The sequence below is a fragment of the Rhincodon typus genome, chromosome 17 (assembly GCF_021869965.1).
Source record: "Rhincodon typus isolate 14 chromosome 17, sRhiTyp1.1, whole genome shotgun sequence".
Lineage (NCBI taxonomy): Eukaryota > Metazoa > Chordata > Chondrichthyes > Orectolobiformes > Rhincodontidae > Rhincodon > Rhincodon typus.
The window spans coordinates 21,046,744-21,070,581 of NC_063348.1; the positions used below are offsets into that span (position 1 = coordinate 21,046,744).

The following is a 23,838-nucleotide window of genomic DNA, read 5'->3' on the forward strand; positions in this document are numbered from 1 at the left end:
CAATTTTAAACCAAGATCCCATCTGTTCCTTTAGGTGAATATAACTGATTTCTTGTTATTATTTCAAAGAAGAAGAGGGGAATTATCCTTGCTTTCTGGCTCACACTTACCTCTCAATCATCATCACTAACAAACAGATTTCTGATTGTTACACATTTCTGTTTGTGGAAGCTCGCTATGTATGGATTGGCTGTTGAATTTCCTACATTGCAGTAGTGACTACACTTGAAAAATACTTCACTGACTATAATGTGCTTTGGAACATCTTGTGATTGTGGAAGGCACTATATCAACAAACGTCTTTTTTTTCCTTTTGGCTTATAATGTCATTAGAAAACCTAAGAATGGCAATAAATAGTGTCACCCACTTCCCACAAATAAATTAAGTTCAGGAGTACATGCGTCACACACATTGTTACCAGGGAAACATGGTGGAAGCACCAAGCACACTCTCACACACACGCACAACATTTTTTGGTTATTAATAATTTAGTTGCATTTAAAGAGTCAGAGTGCTCTTGCAAAGTAGGAAGCCTGTTTGCCAGTTGACATAGATGGTAGATTTTTGAAATGCCTAAGGTATTAAAGTCAAGGTAAGAAGGGTCATTGTTGTAAACGTCATGGATAAGGTGTGAACAGGGTTGGTAAGGCAATGGGGATATTTTCAATTTAAGCAGTTTCTGTATGACCTTTTAGTAATTGATTCCCAGGAATAAGCAACGCATTTTGGTCACCAACCTCTTTAGAGACCTATTGTTTCCTTTGATGATCCCTTACTTTGACTAATGACTTCACCTTTCCATGTTGATGCTTCAGTTCCTTTGATAAACAGTAACATGTAGGCGATCACCTTTTGTCTGGTATTAGCTAAAGAGTGATTCCCAAGCAGAAAACCACTGCTTTACATTTATAATAACATTTGAAAAATGGCGATGTGTGAACAACTGTTCTAAAGCACCTTAGCCAATATGTGGACTTAATCCAAAATAACAAGAAACAATGCAGAAATAGAGCCAAAACCAGTTAAACTTCTGATATGGTTCCTTTGCTTTTACATGAATAGCCTGAGAAGCCATTTTATACAAGTGTTATTGATAAATCATTGCTGTGCTGATGTGAATGCCAGCAGTGTAAATTTATAATGTTGTAAATGTCATGATGATCTTATTTGAATGGGTTCGCCCATAATGTTTCAGATATTCAGTCTCTTTCAATTCCTGTACTGTGAAATTATATGCTGAATTAAATAGGCAGAGATCAATGCTAATGATTTTGAGACTGATGTAACGTTGGTTTCACTGAGCCCATTTATTGAGGTAAAACCATTGGAAAGAAAAAAACAGGTTAGTTATATGAAGCAGCCTGCTGATCATCAGCCCCTCTATCACTTTAAATGTCTCATTCCTTCACAATTTGTATACTGTGCATGCACTGTGTGTTGTCTACAGGATGCATAGCAAGTTGCTGCCAGGACTTGTACAACAGAATACACTGTGTTCTTAGTTACAGTGAACTAGTCATTAATAACTTCTGAAAAAGGACAGATAAAAGTTGCATTTTTATGGATTAAATGTTAAAAGAAAGCCTCAAGGTACTTCATACAAGTTTGGGAAAAAAAATATGTCAAGCCTTAAAATGATGGCAGAGCCAAAAGCTGATCCAAGAGGGAGGTTTTAAGAATGCCTTGAATTATGAAAAGGAATTAAAGGGATAAAACAAGCTAGGTGATGTGGGATAAAGCAGTTGAAGGCACATTGTCCAAAAGAAGAAGTAGAAACAGACTTAAGGATGAAGTTAGAAAGCTGAAAGAACTTCTCATGATGGGCAGTGCAAACACCTGGAGTGTTTGCAATTTTAAATCAGAGGCACTGGGGGAAACCAAGAGCTAATGCAGGTCAATAAATGCTTAGAGGTGGCACAGTGGCTTAGTGATTAGCACTACTGCCTCACAGCACCAGGCATCCAGGTTCGATTCCACCCTCAGGTGACTGTGTGGAGTTTTCACATTCTCCCTGTGCCTGTGGGGTTTGCTCCAGATTCCTCCCACAGTCTAAAGATGTGCAGGTGGATTGGCCATGTTAAAGTGTCCAGGGATGTTCAGGCTGGGTGGGTTAGCCATGGGAAATGCAAGGATAAGGTAGGATGATGGGTCTGAGTGGGATGCTCTTTAGAGGCTTGCTTAGTGTGGCTCCATTGGGCCAAATGGTCTGTTTCCACAATGTAGGAGTTCTATGGCTGCAGTGAGTTGGACCTGATACAGAAGTTTTGCCTGAGCAGCAGGTTATGAAAGTTAGAGACCAGCAATGTGTATCCATCCCAATGCCATGTCCTGAAGTCGAGAGCCACTTGTCTTGTGTATTATCCTTATTCAGTTTCAATGCCAAGGATCAATTACCGGCTCAATGCTCTTCAACAGCAATGAAAAAGAAAACTCATTTCTTTGATTTTGAAGGCTGCAAGGCTGTAATTGGTCATTTTGGGTTTATCTGGTGTTTTGAGGATTGCAGCATCAATCCAGTTTCTGAATTTCTTTGGTCACAATATGACTTTTGAAGATTTCATCTGTTCAGTGCTTCTAAGGAATTAATAAGGAGGTCATTTGGCAACAGCAGAGTGACAAGAGAATCCTTTCTGCCCCCTCTGGGCTACCAGTTCATTTGTGGGCTTCTCTTTTTTGAATGAATTAACAAGCGCAGGTGCAGTGAATGGGTCGGCAATCTTATTAAATCAGCCAAGTGGGGAGGCAGTGGCACAGTGGTAATATCATTAGACTAGTACTCCAATACCCAAACATAATGCTCTGGGATATGTGTTTGAATCCCAACATGGCACGTGATGAAATCTGAATTCAATGAAAGAAATTAAATCAGTTGATTGTTTTCAACTCTGTTTTGATTTCACCCTCTCCCTACCTCTCTTTTTATTGCTCTGCCCATAGTGGAGTCTGCACGGGAATTAATCAGTTGGAAAACATGAGTGATTTACTGGTGGTGACCATTAGGTGAAAACATAATTTGGTGATGGGGAAAGCAATATTCAGTTGTGTGTAAGTGCACTTCGAGATATGAAAAAAAAAAAAAAACTATTTTAAAATTAGATTCCACCATGACAGGCTCCAAAACAAATTATATCAGCTGTGAAAGTCTTGTGGGGCATTGGTTGTGTCTCTGTCTCTGTGCTAGGAGACTTGAATCCAAATTCCACTTGCTCCAGAGGTGTCTGATAACATCTCTAAACACATTAATGATAAAAAAAATTAATTTGTCTAAATGCCTTTATTGGGCTCTGCACCTAAATTGAACAATTGTAAACATGGGTGATTTACTAATGGGGGGTTAATAGGTAAAAGAAATGCCACAAGTAATTTGATGGTGGGAAAATAAAATGTCCAATTTTGCGTCAAAGCACTTGTGGAAATTGGGAAAAAAAAGAAACCAGCTGTTAGGGCTGTTGTCGTGTAATGGTAGCATCTGTATCTCTGAGCCAGAGACCTGGTTACATAATGACATAGCTGAACTGGTCGATTAGAAAATATAATTAAATAAACCATTAGCTTGTTAATTGTTTATTTAGTAATACCAGTGATTTATTAGCGGTTTAATCAAAAAATATTAAATTGGTCATCAAGCAGTGCTTGTTAATTGATTTTTTTTAGTTAGCTAATTTGGTGGTGGTTTATTTTAAAGAAAATTAAAACAACCATCAGAGGAATTTCTTCTGGACACATTACTCAATCGTTACAAGGAGCAGAATTTCTGTCTGGATATAACAACACTGAATTGAATGAATTGGAATTAAGATTCTGCAGATTATTTGGTACACACAAGGTAACACAATGATTTCTATGCCCATGAGACAAGCAACAATAGCATTCCAGCACTTTATGATTGGCTGTATTGTTGACTGAGTTACAATTATTTCTGCCCAAGAAGTGGAAGGGAGGACATGCATTGCACTGATTCCTCTAGAGGTTATCAGAGGGTTGGTGATTGGCAAGAATTCATTGATCTTCTGAGGAACACTGTCACAGATGTCTTCAATTAGTCCTTAGAACATACATCAGTGCAGAATTACCATGAGGAATTTATTTTGAAAGCTTTCCAAAAGAAAGTGGCACCAATGAAGTTCTAAGAAGATTTTTAGAAAGACACAAAGGGTAACTTTGGCTGCAGCAGATATTGGAAAAACAAACTGACTGCAAGTTCCCTTCAACCTCAACCAGAATAACTTTGGTTAGATCAAAGCTGTTGATGATTCTTGTGCCTACGGTGCATGTCCTGACATTGGGACCCAAAGCAGTTGCTACTTCCACTGTAGCACAGAATGCTGGTCATGTGTGATTTTAAAGCAACCAGCTAATTAACTTACATTGTGGAGGTGAAAAGCAAACAAAGACAGCTGAAGACACTGGGGAACCAGATGGTACCTCTGAGGAGGACATAATCATTCATTACACCTTTCACTTGGACAGATATTCTCATATCGGTGGTTAAATTTGGCAGCATGAGTACATCATGATCCAGCCAAACAGCTAAAAGAAATGTTGACAGCCGAAGATATTGATAGTCAGAGGACTATGGGAGGCCAGGCTCATTCTGACCCCAAGGCTGATGACAAGCTTCTGGAGCTGGAGGCGGGATGCCAATTGCTGCAGCGAGAGGAAAGGGGACTTTTGGGTAGAACTGCCAGAGCCTACATGTAGCCAAGTGTGGATGATGCAGGAGATCCTAAGTGAGGATCTACTGCTGATGCATGTGTGGGCATAAATGGCTTCCTCCATACAGGACCCTCATGGTGAGTCTGATCAAGCATATCACTCAATGGATCTGAAAATGCATGGAGACCTGTAAATGCAGTAATGGCAAGGTCAGAGCGGAATGAAATGCCTGGAGTCTGTGCCAGGTTCTCTTGCTTCCTACATCAACAGTGTATTGTGGTTGAGATGCAATAGCTGACTTCTATGTCTGGGGCTCATTGAAACAAGCTGCCGGAATGACAACAGAGCAAACTATTGTTGGAGACAGCTGTGTGTGTGTGTTTCAGCTTTTCTAATGTGCAATATGCACCTGGATGCATCCTTCATGGCACAACATGCTATTATACTCCATGGCTGCTGCAGAGATCTATCCTGGAGCTTTCTCTTGTCAACCATCTCCTTTGATCAATGATTTCCCCTATGAATTCCTGTCATTCCCAAGTTCTATCGGTAAAGTTCAAAATGAACTTAAACTCCAGACAAGTGACTTAGTTAAGTACCTTAGTTACTCTACTGTCACACAGACAGTAAAATGTTGCTTTCTGTATTGGTAAAAGTGCAGTCAGATGCAATGGTTGTGATTCCAGTCTGACTTCTTCCATTCCAATTTTAGACCCTGCCCAGCCTCATCCCTAAAACCTTTACAGTAAACGTACTGCAGTGGTAACCATCACTTTCTCCAGGGCATCTAAGGGTGGGCAATAAATGCTGGCCCTGCCAGTGATGCCCACACCCCACAGATGATTTATAAAAAATGCTCCCAATGGTCCAAATAGATGTCTGCCTTCCAGACAATTGAGTAACGTTGTGTAAGAATTTCAGTTTGGGTGTGGTGAGAGGTGCATAGGTTGTACATCCCAACGATTGGCTGGTTGAATCTTACAGCATATTCCTTCAGTTGTTCGTAAGAGGCAGATTATTGACCATACTCAACCAGCTCACACTAACAAAACAAAAGATCTACTTTTAGATGTGACTCTAAGATCGTGATGTGGAGGTGCTGGTGTTTGAACTGGATTGGACAAGGTCAAAAATCACACAACACCAGGTTATAGTCCAACAGGTTTATTTGAAATCACAAGCTTTCTGAGCATTGCTCCTTCCTCAGATGTAGGAAGAGAGGCATCAAGACACAGAATTTATAAGTAAAAGATCAAAAGATCATACAACTGATGCGAATGTATTAAATAAACATAAAATGGCAGGCTGACTTCCTCCTGGTAAATCTTTAATCAGTCAGAAAGGAAATGCAGGTTTTGATTAATTAAAATGCAAATCTCAGAATTTCTCTTAAGTCACTGCCCCGAGATAACTAAAGGTTTCTCACTATATACAAGAGGTGACATCTCAGGTCAGACAATGCATTATAGGGGTGAGACGTTATTTAGAATCTGTCTGTGTTTTAATCTGGAATCAGACTGGTTTTACTTCTGAAGCAGGAATTTATAAAATGCCCTATTGATATATTTAAAAAAGCTATCCCCTACGGACAAGCCCTATGCATATACAAGATCTGCTCAGATGAGGAGGAATGCAACAGACACCTGAAGGTATTGAAGGACGCCCTCATAGGAACAGGATACGAAGCTCAACTCATCGATCACCAGTTCCGATGTGCCACAGCAAGAAACTGTAATGACCTCCTCAGAAGCCAGACATGGGTTACGTCTGATAGGGTGCCCTTCACTATCCAGTACTTCCCTGGAGCTGAGAAACTACCATGTCCTTCGCAGCCTTCAACACATATTCAATGACGATGAGCACTCGCCAAGATCATCCCTACACTTCCATTTCTCACCTTCAAATAACCGTCAAACCTTAAACAGACCATTGTCCACAGCAAACTACCCAGCCTTCAGGACAATATCAACCAGAACATTGTGCAAACCTGTCATGGTAACCTCTGCAAGACATGTCAGATCATTGACATGGACACTACCACCACACGTGGGAACACCACCCACCACATGCACCGCAGATACCCATGTGAATTGACCAATGTTGTCTATCTCATATGCTGCAGCAAGGATGCCCTGAGGTATGGTACATTGGTGAAACCATGCAGACACTACTACGATGAAAGGATACCTCACAACAGTTGCCAGACAGGGATGTTTCCTCCCAGTGGGTCAAGGACATTTAGTCTCGGATCTTCGGGTAAACGTCCTCCAAGACGGACTTCGGGATACACAACAACACAGAGCAGAGGCTGATAGCCAAGTTCAGTCTCTCTCAAGCACATCCTCTCTCTCTCTCTCTCGCACTCGCACATGCATTCACACTCTCTCTCTCGTGTGCACACTCTCTTTCTCTTGCATGGGAGAGGGCGCATGCATCTATGCACAAGGGAGATGGGGGCACGCACGCACAAGGGTGAGGGAGCGGGAGAGGGCATGCTGGAGCGAGAGGGTGCACTGGAGAGACCAAGAAAGACGGCATGCATGCGCACTGGAGAGAGAGACAGCACATGTGCGTGCTGGAGAGCGAGAGGGGGGTACATGTGCACGCACACACTGCGGAGAGAGAGAGAGAGACAGAGAGAGGGAGAGGGCATGGGAGAGAGACAGGGTGAGAGAGAGAGGGGTAGAGAGAGAGAGGGGGAGGGAGAGAGGAGTGAGAGAGAAGAGAGAGAGGGAAAGGGAGAGACAGTGGGAGAGAGAGTGAGAGAGTGGGAGAGGGAGAGAGAATGGGAGAGAGAGAGGGAGAGAGAGTGAGATGGGGAGACAGCCTGGGAGAGAGATAGACGGTGTGCGCACGTACTGGAGAGAGAGAGAGAGAGAGAGAGAGAGTGGGTGAGCGCACGCTGGAGAGGGAGAGGGCACATGCACGTGCTGGAGAGAGATGGTGCATGTGCGTGCATGCACGAGAGTGTGTGTGTGCGACAGAGAGAGTTTAGTGTGGTGGGGTCACCTGTAGTGTGACATGAACCCAAGATCCCGGTTGAGGCCATCTTCATGGGTACCACACTTGGCTATCAGCCTTTGCTCGGTGACTCTATGTTGTGTATCCTGCAGTCCGCCTTGGAGGACGTTTATCCGAAGATCTGAGGCTGCATGTCCTTGAATGCTGAAGTGTTCCCCAACTGGGAGGGAACATCCCTGTCTGGCAATTGTTGTGAGGGGAAGTATTGGACGATAAAGGGCACCCTGTCGGACGTATCCCGTATCTGCCTTCTGAGGAGGTCATTGTGGTTCTTCACTGTGACACAATGGAACCGGTGATCGATGAGTTGAGCATCGTATCCTGTTCCTATGAGGGTGTCCTTCAATACCTTCAGGTGTCTGTCTCATTCCTCCTGTTCCAAACAGATTCTGTGTATGCGTAGGGCTTGTCTATAGGGGCTGGCTTTTTTTAATATGTCAACGGGGCATTTTATAAATTCCTGCTTTGGAAATAAAACCAGTCTGGCTCCAGGTTAAAATAATTCATTGTCTGACCCGAGATGTCACCACCTGTATACGTGATAAAACCTTTAGTTTTCTCGGGGCAGTGACTTGAACGAAGTTCTAGGATTTGCATTTCTATCAATCGAAACCTACATCTCCTTTTTAATAGATTAAAGTTTTAACAGGATGGAATCAGCCAGCCATTTTAGGTTTATTAAATACATTTGCGACAGTTGTATGATCTTTTGATCTTTTACTTATAAATTCTGGGTCTTGATGTCTCTCTCACTACACCTGATAATGAACAATGCTCCGAAAGCTAAAGTTTTCAAAGAAACATGTTGGATTATAACCTGGCGTAGTGTGATATTTGACTCTATTACTGAACATAGTTGCAGAACAATCCTAATTTCATTACAGCTACACTCAAATTAAGGTAATCACTCAAGCTTATAACATGTTTCTTTTGTGTGTGCCAAAACTGACAGACATTTATACACATGCATGCATTTTCTGCAAACAAAGGAACATGTTCCAGATTTGCACCTTTCTTGAATTACCCAGGAGCTGGGGAGGCACTGTGATATTCTCCACGGTAATGCTTTGATCAATCAGAGTCAACATCACAAACTATCATCACTGTTTCTTCCTGCAGTATAAATTATTGTGATAATTTGAAATCTGGCACTCTTGTATTTGTCCTGATCAATCTTATAAGTGAATGATAAAAATACATCTGCAACATAGTTATATTTTCAGCAGTATTCAAGTTCTGTCCTCCAAAAGGACCATTTAAAAAGGAGTCTTGCTATTAAAACAGAAGTTGAGTTTTTTCTCTTGGATCTGTGGAGGAAGACATTATTGAGGTTATCAATGAGGCTTTCATCATCACTGAAATAAACGTGAGAATTAAAGGCCAGCATCTACTTACTTCTCTATCCCTATACTTGTCCTTCTCAATTTGTGGACTTTGCAGAAGTTGGAAACTCTATCCTTCCACCTAATCAGATTTAAGTGGAAAGCAGGTTAGGATTGCAAACAAGAGCAGCACATTTAAAATTCAGTTGCTTGTTTACCCCAGCGTCCACATGCTGTGCTGCCAACCATTCACACACACATATGCTGCTGTACATAAATTTAACATACACACTCAGTATATCTGATCAAGCTTTGATACAACTAATGGATGTAACTTCGTATTAGCATTTGTTTTTTGCATGACTCGTATTTGTTAACCTTCTATTTGCAGGCACATTGCATGCAGGTACAAGGTGGAAGAGAATAATCTCACTTCAGTCATATGATATATTTCTTACACACTTAATGGAAAAGTCCTGGGGAGTGTTGCCAAACAAAGAGGCCTTGGAGTGCAGGTTCATAGTTCCTTTAAAATAGAGATGCAGGTGGACAGGATGGTGAAGAAAATGTTTGGTATGCTTTCCTTTATTGGTCAGTGCATTGAATATAGGAGTTGGGAGGTCATGTTGTGGCTGTACAGGACATAGGTCAGGTCAGTTCAAATACTGCATGCAGTTCTGGTCTCCCTGCAACAGGAAGGATGTTGTGAAACTTGAAAGGGTTCAGAAAAGATTTTTAAGGATGTTGCCAGGGTTTGGAGGGTTTGAGCTATAGGAAGAGGCTGAATAGGCTGGGGCTATTTTCCCTGGAGTGTCGGAGGCTGAGGGGTGACCTTATAGAGGTTTATAAAATCATGAGGGGCATGGATAGAACGAATAGACAAGGTCTTTTTCCCCAGGAGGAGGGGCACCCAAAACTAGAGGGCATAGGTTTAAGGTGAGAGGGGAAAGATTTAAATGGGGCCTAAGGAGCAACTTTTTCATGCAGAGGGTGGTGCATGTATGGAATGAGCTGCCAGAGGACGTGATGGAGGCTGGTACAGTTACTACATATAAAAGGCATCTGGATGGGTATATGAATAGGAAGGATTTAGAAGGACATGGGCCAAATGCTGGCAAATGGGACTGGATTAATTTAGGATATCTGGTCAGCATGGATGAGTTGGACCGAAAGGTCTGTTTCCATGCTGTACATCTCTATGACTCTACAACTTTATCATAAAATAATCCTGTAATTTAAAACTGGCACAACAAAGACTTGAATGTCTGAGGATTGATCAGTAAGTTTGTGAATGATACAAAAATTGGTGGGTTACTAAATAGTGAGGAGGATAGTTTTGTATTACAGGAGAATAAAGCTGGGCTGGTCAGACAGACTGATGGGTGGCAAATGGAATTCAGTCTGGATAAGTGTGAGGTGATGCAGCTGGGCCAGACAAGGCATGATGAACGATAGGATCACAGGGACCTTGGTGTGCTTGTCTACCATTCCCTCAAGATAGTGGAACAGGTGGATAAAGTGGTTAAGAAGACATTTGGAATACTTGCCTTCATTAGCCAAAGCATAGCATTTAAGAGCAGGGAACCGATCCTGGAGTTGCAAAAAAAAATTACTTAGGTCACACCTAGAGCATTGTGTGCAGTTCTGAGATCTCCATCAAGGGAGGGATGTGATAGCACTGGAGAGGTTGCAGAGGAGATTTACCAGGATGTTGCCTGGAATGTAGAGTTTTTATTGTAAGGAGAGATGCAATAGACTGGGATTATTTTCCTTGGAGCAGAGAAGTCTGAAGGGGACATGATTAAGACATATGAAATTATAAAAGGTATAGACAAGGTAGATGGGAAAAAATGTTTCTCCTTTGTGGCGGGATCAATGACTGGGGATATTAAATTTAAGGTAAGGGGCAGGAGGTTTAGATGGTAAGTGCAAATTACTGCAGATGCTGGAATCTGTACTGAAAAAAAAAGCAACTCTGATGAAGAGTCATCTAGACTTAAAACATTAGCTTGCTCTCTCTTCACGGATGCTACCTGACCCATTGTGATTTCCAGTGGTTTTTGTATTCAGAAGGTATAGATGGGAGGTGAGGAAGCATGTTTTCACCCACAGGGTCATTGGAATCTGGAACTCACTATCTGTAAGGGCTGAAATCTTCATAATATTTAAGAAGTATGGAGCTGTACATTTGCAATGCCCGCAGCAATGTGGTTGACTGTTATAAGGGATGGGCAATAAATGCTTGTAGAGTGAGTGAAGTCCACATCCCATGAATGAATTTAAAAAAGGCATGTCAGGCTATGGACCAAGAGATGGAAAATAGAATTAGAATTGTTTTTGACTGGCATTGACTTAATGGGCCAAAGGGCCTTTTTCTGTGCTGTAGGCCTCTATAACTATGATTGTTGGTAACAATGCTTCATAGGAGCATTATCAAACAAACTGACTAATAATCCATGAGTTGTTTTAAAGACAGGTGTAAAAGAGATAGGTTTTAAGGAACATCTTAAAAGAGGGTAAAGAGAATATAGCTTGAAAAGATATAAAGAGAGAATTCCAGATTTCAGGAAAAAAGAAGTTGAATGCATGATCATCAATGGTGCAGCAACTGAAAGTGGGACTGCTCACAAGGTCTGAATTAGGGAGGCACAGAGGTCTTAAAGAGCCACAGGTTTGGCGAAAGGCACAGAAATAGGAATCACTTTTTCATTCTTCTCTTTTAGTGGGGTTATAACCAGATACTTAAGAGTCTTGCAATTGACTTTCATATAAAAGGCACATGAATAAGAACTGGATTTTTGAGAGGTGCAGAGGACTTGCAGGGTTGATTAATTCTACTGTTATACAGAGCCATATGAGCAGCCTCAGGAGTCCTCAGGCTCAAGGGAAGAGCTTGAACTACCAGAGCATAATGAGTTACAAGCTGTGCACAGTTTTATATTTACCTCTGAGTCCAAAGGAAACAATTTCATTTCATATTGGACTCTTACAGTCAATAGATAGATGAGGCTTATTCCATTGAAGGTTAGGCCCAGAAGTGAAATAACAATATTCTATCATATTGTGTGATCCAAGAATTTATAGGACAACTATTAATTATTATATTGTTGACATAATTAACTGTGGCTGAGGATTCTGTAGATCAGGTCAGACCTATACTGTAAAAGGAAGAACAGGAAATTTACTCTGTGCTATACATTTTCTATATTTTGCTGAAACAAAGAAGTGTCTTTCTCCTTTCCTTACTTTCTAGTGACTGTTATCATGACGGCCCCATGTCATGTTTTCCGGAGAGTAATTAAGTCAGCTGTTGGTAGCCCTCTTCTATATCCTAAACCAACATCTTTCTACATCCATCCCCAGAACAAAAGCTATTCCCCAATTTCAAAATCCCATTATCACCCTAGCTCTCTATTTGTCACAACAGTTTTATCTTTAACTATTGTCGTACTCAACTGCACCCTAACCACCACATTTGATGTGCTGGTCCATGATTAAATCAATACTTTCTCTATCCCTGAATGCATCTCAAGCATGGATCTCATCTCATTCATCCAAACCCAAATGATGCAGAATTGAAAGTATATAGTACACTAACTGCTTTAACCATCCACCAGACCTGTCTGGACCACATAAAATACTACTAAATCTTACTCTTGGCTGCTAAAACTGCTCAGTATTCCAAGGCTTCCCCTGAAATGCAAATATAACCCGTGGCTTCTTTTCCTGACTGCAGTTTGTCTCAACTACCCTTACACTTTCAAAAAATTCCCAAGGGAATTCATGGACTGCATAGTCACTAAGATCAAGATTATCCAATCAGCTACATCTATCACAACTCTCCCTTTCACGAGCCCAACTCACCAATCCTCCTTTAACAGACCTTCTTGCCCTAGCTCTGGACTCCTTTTTCTGCTGTTTCTCTCCTAACCCTCTCATTCTGACTCACTTACTGATCTCATCTTGTCCATGAAATCCACTTCCTGTTCCCTCTATCCCATTCCCAATAAATTGTTGATCCCCCAACTTTGTCTTCTGACACCCATGTTAGCTGTTCTTATAAAGAGTTTCTCTCTTTGGATTGATCTGCGCTAACCTCACTGGATGATGGCCAAATGGTATTATCATGAGATCTATGAATCCAGAGACCCTGGAAGTGTTCTGGGGACTTGAGTTTGAATCCTGCCATGGCAGATGGTGGAATCTGAATTTTAAAAAAGTCCGGAATTAAGATTCCAATGATGACTATGAAACCATGGTTGAATTTCTGGCTCACTAATGTGCTTTAAGAAAGGAAACTGCTGGCTCACACATGACTCCCGATCCACAGTAATATGGTTGACTTTGAACTGTTAATTAGGAATGGGCAATAAATGCTGACCTAGCCAGCAATGCCAACATCCTATGAATGAATGAATAAAAAAAGAAACAAAATCTCTGTATCTCTTCAGATTCTGTAGATCTCCAAGATAACGGCTGTCATCTAATTCTGCCTTTTTGGGCATTTGCAATCATAATTGCTCCACTAAAGCTGGCTGTGCCTTCAGTCGGCTAGGACCCAAGCTAAGGAAGTCCATTCTTTATTCCCTGTGTCTCGCTACCTCGGTTTCCTCATCTGGGACACATTTTAAAGTTTAGAACCAAACTTTTGAGCATCTGACCAATATCTCCTTGGGTGATGTGGTGTCATACTTTGTTTTACAATGTTCCTGTAAAATGCATTAGGACATTTTGAAAAAGGAACATAGTTTTTGTCAGCAGCTGGGGTGTTAGTCTGATTTTCCTGAATTAATAAGTCAGCTTTATTTTGAATATTTAAGAATCTTGTCCATGGAGAGAGATGTTTGGAATGGATTTGTGCCATTTTGTGTTAGTTCAATAAAAATTGATTAGTCAAAACTGCAGTAAATGTTCAAATTTGTCATTGTTTACAGCAAATGTTGATGAATAATAGAACCCATTCTGAAAATGAGAAGTGATCCTAGGTTATGCATTATTCAATGGAAATGGAAACTCAAGAGTCATTTTTCATCCACAGCTTGATCCCATATACAGTGTTGACATTCTCTCTTTAATTAGCAGAAACCCTGCTCAGTTTAACAAGTAAAGGTAATGAACCCACCCTATATTTGAGTGAAATGCAATTCCTGAGCTTGAGTCACAGCACTTGCAAACACAAAGGATGGGTATATGAAGGATTGAATAGTTATCTCATTATTTGTTTTTTGAGCATAAAGTTAGAGTAGTATTGACTGTGGAATTCTGTTGCAAAGACACATAGATCAAGAAAGTCGTGTGACTCTGACTAATTTTGATACAGTTTGTCTGTCACTTTTCAGACTCCACCCCTTCAGCAATCCAAATGAGACACACAACCTTTCCCAATCTATGCCAATGCTTCCTCTAAGGACACATTTCTCTTTCTGTACAATGTCTTGTCTCCACCATTCCAGTCTTCACTATCATGGGTGAGCTTGCATTTGCAAGAAATTTTGAACTTACCCAACTGACAGATATTGGGTAGGTGGGCCATAAAAATGCCCAGGCTAATTACCTCCCTGGATCTCACAATCTGTGATACAAATCTGCACTTTCAGCTTCTGATAAAATAATATTGTCAGGACCTAACTACAATTATCATTCAGACATGTGTAGAGATATTTCTATACCTGTCCCACTGATCTAATCTGGGACTCTACTGGGGTGCTCAGGTCCACAGGAGATTGAAAAGCATAGCTTTATTTCTTTCCTTTGTCAGATCTGAAGGAACATGTTGGTCCTCTGGGTGCCAGAAAGGTATTGTCCTTAATCCAGACTCCCTGTAAGGGAGGATATTGTATAACCTAGACATACCAACAACCAAAACTGACATCTCATATATCATGAGCAGCTCCATGCCATGAACCACTTAACCACTGAATGTTGTCGGCTGAGATTGGGAAGTCACCTGGTGAGTTTTAAATGAGCTCTGGGTCTTATTTGCAACAGGCAGGCAGGAAATTATCTCATCGGCACGGTTTCTCAATGAAATCCCGCTGGAGTTAAAATTTAGCATGTGTTTTCACTTCATGCTGTCACATACTCAATATTTGGAAGTTCCAAGTGATATTGTCATATAATCCTTATTTTGCACCAAAGAAACAGTGCTGTACTGAACCCCTTTCCTTTTCAGGTTGTATCATTTCTCTGATTTAGATCTAAACTATAATGGTAGGAATGTCTTAATTGAACATGTTTGTTTACCTGTGTTCAATATATTGTTTCTCTTCGCCATGCCTCTGCTTTTATTTCCATCCTTTCAATGGGATGTGAGCTTTGCTGGTAAGGCCAGCATTTGTTGCCAAAACTTCATTACCCTTGTACTGAATGACTTAACCAGCAATTCAGAGGGCATTTAATAGTTAACCAGCTAAGATCTACAGTTTTCCTTCCTTAAAGAGAATGAGTGATAATAGGAGTCTGGTCACTAGAATTACATTCCAGACTTATTCACTGAATTCAAATTCCACCAGCTACCGTGACTGGATTTCAACCCACATCCCCAGAACATTAGCCCAGGCTTCTGGATTACTCCACCAGTGACATTATCGCTGTTGAAACCTAATCAGGTGTTCATCATCTAAAATAAATGCTTAGCAGTTATACATTCAGTGCATAAGGTATTAAATGAACAAAACATTGGAAGGAGGCAGTGACATACATTAACTTAAGAAAGATCTCTATAATTACCTTACATTGGAGGGAAGATACAGCTCCCAATAAATCTGATATTGGGAGCTGTCCTCTCTGGCTTTGTGCTCACAATTTGAAATGAATGTTTTCTCTCTGTGATGAATAACAAGATTCAACACAGCATGTTTGGGCAGAAAATAATCATTTTGAAGTTATGGCAAACCCTTTCCATGCATCTCTTCCACATTTAATCCTCTTTCCAAATCATTTGCAGCTCTGAAAAGTTGAAACAACTTCTTTTATGGCATAATACTTTAAAGAAAGTCTTTTTATATGACACAATATTTGTTCTTCTCAGAAGCCAGCCAAAACCAACCAAGAGAAACGAACATGAAAGGTTTTCTGAAATAATCATCAATGAGAAACAAAACAAAAAAAAATTATAAGCAGCTTTCAAGCCCATAAGTGCATGACAGCCAATTAATTATTTTGAAGTAAATTCATTGCTGCTTTGTTGGCAAATACAATGGCCAATTTTAACACAGCAATATTCCCAAGCAGCAAGGAGCTGAAAGACTTGTTAATCTTTTTTTTGGTGGAAGCAGAAATATTAGCCAAATCACCTCTGCTGCTCTTCTTTCCATTGTATTATGGAATATTTTATGTCCATCCAAGAGAGCAGACAATGTGACCTATTTTCCCATGACTACATAGACGAGTGAATTGAGATTTTGGACAGGACTTTCTACCAGCAAAAAGAAGTTGGTGTTGAGCCTGCCCCCTGTGAGAGGCACTGGTGAAACAAACACTAACAGTGTCCAGAAGCATCAACCAGTCCAGATCATTACTGCAGCCAGATAGTGAGGGCGGGGGTCAGGACCAATGAGCAACGTGTGAGCTGAAAAGCGGAAACCTGGAGCAAGACAGACCATGAAAGGGCTGTTAATGGGCCTGTGGGAGTATATTGGAGGACCCTCTCTCCCACTGGGGACTAATACAACCTCTCTCCAGCCTGCTACTGGAGTAGGCCCTTAATTTAACATTAACTTGCTGTTTAGAGGCCTCAGTTGACCCAAAGGCAGCAGGTGGTGGCTAAATGTCTTCCCCATCCTTCCTAAAATTCCAGTGGGGTTAGGACAGATAAATAAGCATCAGCAACGGTACCCATGGCACTAAACCGTAATTTTAAATCCCCTATCTGCTGAATGCTGACCCTTTCATACAGGAGACTTAAAGTCTGTCTCATGCTGATGCTCTTAAGTCTGAGCCCACATCTGTCTAACAGGAAAGTTAAAGCTTACAAAATACTTTATAAAGTCTGTAAAACGGGTTGTGAAGGTAACACAGCAGATGGCATTACAGCTAGCAGAGACCTCAGAGGAGGAGGCGGTATCAGACGATGCACCATCACATCAGTCAAGTGAACACTTTGGCAGCACTGATATGTGGCTGGGTCTTGAAGCTCAGTTCGCACAGGTAGATAAAGCTGATGGGCATAGCACGTACTAAAATGAGCAATTGATGCAGGCAGTAGCGGCAGCAACCAGTGAAGGATTATCATTTTAATCCAAGGTTTTCACCAGGGAAATACCCCAATTTTGGGAAAAGGAACCTTGTTTAAAACAGAGGCTGTCGCTCCCAATACTGGCATGCTCAAAGCTTTACAAACACTAAACAGTGCCCCCCAATACATACATTAATCACCTTTCCACCAGCTCCAAATTGGCAAGGGAGGCAATGGCATCTACCAGTTTGATATAACCAAGGAGTCAGCAGAACTTGTTGGAAGGCTGTCACACATCGTATAATATTTAAGATCAGGAATTCCCACTGTCCTGTAATATTAACTGAATGAAGGGTGGGAAAAACATTACACATTTAAACAAAGCATTCTGTCCAGGGGACCAATCGAGGCAATTTTTGTTTCTTTTCACTGTCTGAGTAGATCAGTCAGAAAACATTATAACTGGGGCAGTTTGAGAAAGGAAGCAGGTCGAACCATGGGAAAAGGAAAGGAAAAACACAACTCCACAAGATCTGTACAGCAGCATCTCTCTCTCTCTACAACCAAGACTGAAGGAAATTGCAGACCCCAAGGAAGAGGTATAGTCTTGAGGGCTTCACCCAAAGAACACATGGCCCAGCAGCCAAAGTCAACAGAGTGAACATTTCATGCTTAGCCTGCCAAATACACAACTCATTGCTGTGAGGAAAATTGCCTCACGTATCCCACCTGAACCTTGGGTAGTTTTGGAAGTTTAACAACTGGGAGTAAGGAGACTCAAGGGAACGAGTTCAATGAAACCCAAGGAATGGTAATCTACTTTGTGATTAGTCATATAACCAATATTAAATATTCTTATGCCGCCATGAGATTTGCTGTAGAAATGAAACATACTCTTATTATTCAAGATCTGAAACCTGTGTCGATTGCATTACTCATCATCCTTCAGGTAAAGACCTTAATCCATAAATAAGTGAGTTTATTTGTAACCAGCAAGGCTGAACAACACACACACAATCATAAACATTCTACACCAGTATCCCTGAGATGAATGAGGACAGAACTAGGAATATTCAACTGCATGCAATTGCTGAGAGTTGAGGATCAGCAGTGAGGCAGACACTTATACACCAGCAGAGGGAAATGTGGAAATATCTATTACAGTTCCAGAGACTTCACTTCCATGTGTGCCTGATGAGGAATCCATTGTGTCATGACTGGTGCCACGTCTCCAGTACATATGTGCATCAACTCCTTCATTCAGAACGTGGCAACCTATGGAGAGCCACATGTCGCAGGTCACTGTGTGGATGCAGAAGATCTCATCCTTAATTGGTGCTGGTTAATGGGTTGGTATAATGGCACAGAGATGCATGGATCCATTGCCAAGTCAGTCATTGAAAACAGTGCAGTACAGATGATCCGTGAAGGCATGAAATAACACAGGCTGACTGTGACCCAAGGATAGATGTAGGTGTTGCTGGCTGGGTTAGCATTCATTGCCCATCTCTAGTTGCCCTGAGAAAGTGGTAATGAACTGCCTTCTTGAACTGCTGCAGTCAACCTGCTGTGGTTTAACCCACAATGCCATTATGGAGGGAATTCCAGGATTTTGACCCAGCGACAGTGAAGGAACGGCGATATATTTCCAAGTCAGGATGGTGAGGGGATCTTGAAGGTAGTGGTGTTCCCATGTACCTGCTGCCCTTGTCCTTCTAGTTGGACATGTTTGTGGATGGTGCTATCTGAGGATCTTTGGTGAATTTCTGTAGTGCATCTTGTAGATAATACATAGTGCTGCTACTGAGCGCCAGTGGTGGATGGAGTGGATGCTTGTGGGTGTAATGCCTATTGAGCAGGCTGCTTTATCCTGAATGGTGTCAAGCTTCTTGATTGTTGTTGGAGCTGCACTCATCCAAGCAAGTGGGGAATATTCCATCGCACTCCTAACTTGTGCCTTGTAGACGATGGACAGACTTTGGGGAGTCAGAAGGCGAGTTACTCATCGCTGTATTCCTAACTTCTGCCCTGCTCTTGTAGCCATTCTGTTTATGTGGTGATTCCAGTTCTGGATATTGATAGTGGGTTATTCAGTGATGGCAACAGTATTAGTTGCCTCCATAGTGCCAGGATTTGTCCCAGAACAGCTGCTGGACATTCTTCTGTTTGAAGTTGCTCATGAAAATAGAAGGATAGAAACAGAAGGATACGGTAAGTGTATGCGTGGCTGGGAAGATGTAGCAGGAGGGAGGGTTTTAGATTTCTGGGATACTGACACTGGCTCTAGGGAAGATGGTGCATCTACAAGTTATACCAGAACAGAGCTGGGACTGAGTTCCTTGTGGGATCTTTCACTAGAACTGTTGAGAGAACTTCAAACTAATTTGGCAGGAGTGTCAGTACTGAGAGAGAATATCAGAGAGGAATACCAGGGTGCCAAAAACACCTGGAGAGATGGATAGCACCAGTACAGAGAAAAGAAAGTTGATCGATGGAGTCAGAATAAGGGAGAAAATAATAAAGTCTAAATTAAGATTTCTGTGCATGCACTTTGAATGCATGGACTACAATAAATAAGTTTGGGAATTACAAGGGCAAATTGCCATGTAAAAATCTACTGTTGTTGTGATAACAGAGACCTGGTTTGAGGAAGGATATGATTGGGTGTTTAATATTCCTGGGTATAAGATGTTCAGAAAAAATACTAAAGGAAGGAAAAGATGAAGGGCAGTAGTTTTGGTTTAGGAGTGCATTGCAGTGCTGGTGAAAGAGGACATCCAAGAAAGTTCTGGGACAGAATCACTCGGGTTAAAGACAAGGATCAAAAAGGGTTCAATTACATAGTATAGTCACCAGATCACTAAATAGTGAGATTTTTGTTTTTATTCACTCATGGACGCCTGTTTCTTTGGCTGGCTAACTTAGTTGCTCTAGAGAAGGTGGTGGTGAGCTACCCCCTTGAACCGCTGTGATCCATGTACCCATAATGTTCTTTGAAAGGGAATTCCAGGATTTTGACCTGGAGACAGTGAAGGAACGGCAATGTATTTCCAAGTCAGGATGGTGGCTGGTTTGACAGTGAACTTGCAGGTGATGGTGTTTCCATGTATCTGCCGCATTTGTTCTTTAAGATGGAAGTGGTCATGGGTTTGAAAGCACTATCTAAGGACCTTTGCTGAATTTCTGCAGTGCATCTTGAAGATAGTACACACTGTTGCAACTGAGCATTGATAGTGGAGGGAGTAGATATTTGTGGATGTGGTGCCAATCAAGCGGGCTGCTTTATTCTGGATGGTGTCAAGCTTGTTGAGTATTGTTGGAGCTGAAACCATCCAGTCAAGTGGAGAGTGTTCCATCACACTTCTGACTTGTGCCTTGTAGATGCTGGACAGGCTCTGGGGAAACAGGAGGTGAGTTATTTGCCACAATATTCCACCTTCTGACCTTTTCTTGCAGCTACTGTCTTTATGTGGTGAGACCACTTGAGTTTCTGGTTAATGGTAATCCCCAGGATGCTGATAGTTGTGGATTCAGTGATGGTTACACCATTGAGTGTCAATGGGTGGTGGTTAGATCATCTCTTATTGGAGATGGTCATTTCCTGGCATTTGTGTGGTGCAGATATTGTGCAGATCATGTTATATTTGAACATAGACTGCTTCAGTATCTGAGGAGTCATGAATGGTGTAGAACATTGGGCAATCATTGGTGAACATTCCCACTTCTGACCTTATGATGCAAGGAAGGTCATTGATGCAGCAGCTAAAGATGGTTGGGCCTGGGACACTACTGTGGGGAACTCCTGCAGAGATGTCCTGTAGCTGAGATGACTGAACTCCAATAACCATAACCATCTTCCTATGTGCCAGGTATGACTCCAACCAGTGGAGAGTTTGCCTCGATATACCCATTAATTCCAGTTTTGCTAGGGGTCCTTGATGCCACACACGGTTAAATGTGGATTTGATGTCAAGTGCTGTCAATCTCAGCTCACCTTTGGAATTCAACTCTTTTGTCCATGTTTGAACCAAGGCTGTAATGAGGTCAGGAGCTGAGTGGCCCTAATGGAACCCAAACTGGGCGTCCCTGAGCAGTTTATTGCTGAGGAGGTGCTGCTTGGTATCACTGTTGTTGACACCTTCCATTACTTTACTGATGATCAACAGTAGACTGATGGGGTGGTAATTAGTTGGGTTGGATTTGTCCTGCTTTTTAAATACACAATATACTTGGGCAATTTTTCACATTGTCAGATGGATGCTAATGTTGTAACTGTACTGGAACAGCTTGGCTAGGGAAGCGACAACTTCTGGAGCACATGTTTTCAGTACTATTGCCGGAATGTTGTTAGGGTCCACAGCAGTTGCTGTATCCAGTGTCTCCAACAGTTTCTTGACATCACGTGGAGTGAATCGAATTGGCTAAAGACTGGTGTCTGTAATGCTGGGGACCACTGGAGGAGGCCGAGATGGATCATCCACTCAGCACTTCTGGCTGTTGATGCTGTGAATGCTTCAGCCTATCTTTTGCACTGATGTGCTGGGCTCTTCCATCATTGAGGATGGGAATATTTGTGGAGCCTCCTCTAGTGAGTTTTTTAATTGTCCACCAGCATTCACGACTGGATTTGGCAGGACTGCAGAACTTAGATCTGATCCATTGGTTGTGGGATCGCTTAGCTCTGTCTATCACTTGCTGCTTATGCTGTTTAGCATGCGAGTAGTCCTGTTTGGTATTTTCACCAGTTGACACCTCATTTCTAGGTATGTCTGGTACTGTTCCTGGCATGCCCTCCTGCACTCTCCAATGAACTAGGGTTGATCCCTGGCTTGATGGTAATGGTTGAATGGGGGATATGCTGGGCCATGAGGTTACAGATTGTGCTGGAATACAATGCTGTTGTTGGTGGCCCACAGAATCTCATGAATGCCCAGCCTTGAGTTGCTAGATCTTTCCAAATCTGTCCTATTTAGCACATTGATAGTGACACACAACATGGAAACAAAAACAGTTCAGACTCGAAATGTAAACTCTGTTTCTTTGTCTACAGATGCTGCCAGACCTGCTGAGTTTTTACAGCATTTTCTGTTTTTATTTTTTATTTAATAAAGTGAAGGTTATTTCCGCACTGCAGATAATGTCTTGGAATTTGACTTTTTGTGGCTGGTAAAAACGACTACTGGGGAAAAGACATGTGTCTTAAAGCTGTGCATTTTACAACAGGGACTGAAAAGTGGAGTAATAACAAAATGAATAATTACTCAGAGGTTACAAGTCTTTGCCTAAAAACCACCACTCAAGAATCTTGGCAACCAGATAAAAAGTGACTTTGAAGAAAGTCCAATTTTCTTATCGTTTAATGGAGGCCTCCACAAGCAGGAGTAGAGCCCTGAATTGCATCTAAAACACTATTGTATGAAACACTGCAGTGTAATTTTGCAATTATATGAAATTTATTTTTCTATATTTACTGGTGCTGTGCAAATGCCGGATTAGTATAAAGTCAACTGTTTCCCATCTGATTTATTTTTAATGAAATAGAAGTGATGGCACATTTAAACTGGAATGCAAGTTCAGTCATATCAGAAATGATCAATTACATTCCCTAACAACCATTATTCAACAGGATCAACAAATACTTATCTAAGCATAGAGAAATAACATCACTCAACATGGTCTTCTTGGGATACTCTTGTCCCCAAATGTTGAAGGGATGTCTGTGTGAAGAACAACTACAAACTGATAAATACCACATTGTTAAAGGGGGATTGAGTTCAGGAGAAATTACTTTCTGCTTCCACTGAAGAAACGGTCACTGAAGTAAACCACTGCTACCTGTGAAAACAACAGAATGCTGTTATTGGATCCAGGTTGCTAACCTCATCATTTTTCCATGTTGGTATTTTAGCTGTTTCTTTAATGAGTCTCATGTTCTGGGCTTTACCTTTCTTTCTTGTAGTCTACAGTAGATAATAAACACATACCAAATAAAGAAATATTTCTAATCTTGCTTCCAAACCTTTTAGCCCTTCTAACCTCTTGCCCTTTCATATCTGAACAACAACAACATACATGTTCGTTGCAGTTTCATGTAATTAAAACATTCCAAGGCAATTCATGAGTGTTATGTAGCAAAATTTAACATCGAATTATCTCATGAAATATTAACGTAAATGATTAAAGAGTTAACAAATATTTTGATGAAAGATAACAAGGTCTGGAGACAGAGGCTTAGGAAGGCAATTCCAGAACTTAGTACATTGACAGCTGAAGGCACAGCCACCCATTGTGAAGTGACTAAAATTGGGATGCTCCAGGTGTCATAATTAAAGGCACAGATATGTGAAGTAGGAGTGAGAACAGAAATGGGGTGGAGGTGGGGGTGTGGAGGGGTGAGGCCATGAAAAATTTTGAAGACAAAGATGAAAATTTCAAAGTTAAAGCTTTGTTTAAACAAAAGCCAATGTATGTCAGTGCACAAAGAGACGATGAATGAACAGGACTTAGTACAAATAAGGATTTGAGCAACAGTGTTTTGGATATGGAGATAGTAGGAACTGCCGATGCTGGAGAATCTAAGATAACAAGGTGTACAGCTGGATGAACACAGCAGGCCAAGCAGCATCAGAGGAGCAGGAAAGCTGACGTTTCAGGTCGAGACC

General features: G+C 41.4%; 1 protein-coding gene and 1 long non-coding RNA gene across 3 annotated transcripts in view; one reads left to right on the forward strand and one right to left on the reverse strand.

The window, feature by feature from the left end:
- The first annotated feature begins 513 nt into the window (after positions 1-513).
- LOC125485282 overlaps positions 514-23,838 on the forward strand; it is a 159,589-nt gene continuing 136,264 nt past the window's right edge. The window contains exon 1 of one of the 2 annotated variants that reach the window (XR_007264005.1): positions 514-593. This is a non-coding gene — a long non-coding RNA (uncharacterized LOC125485282). The remainder of the gene's footprint in view (positions 594-23,838) is intronic. The other variant, XR_007264006.1, reaches the window with a different exon arrangement.
- The window catches only part of ppp1r32 (protein phosphatase 1, regulatory subunit 32), a 134,525-nt gene continuing 133,342 nt past the window's right edge, over positions 22,656-23,838 (reverse strand). The window contains exon 14 of the mRNA XM_048607390.1: positions 22,656-23,011. The gene's annotated coding sequence lies outside the window, so the exon portion shown is untranslated. The remainder of the gene's footprint in view (positions 23,012-23,838) is intronic.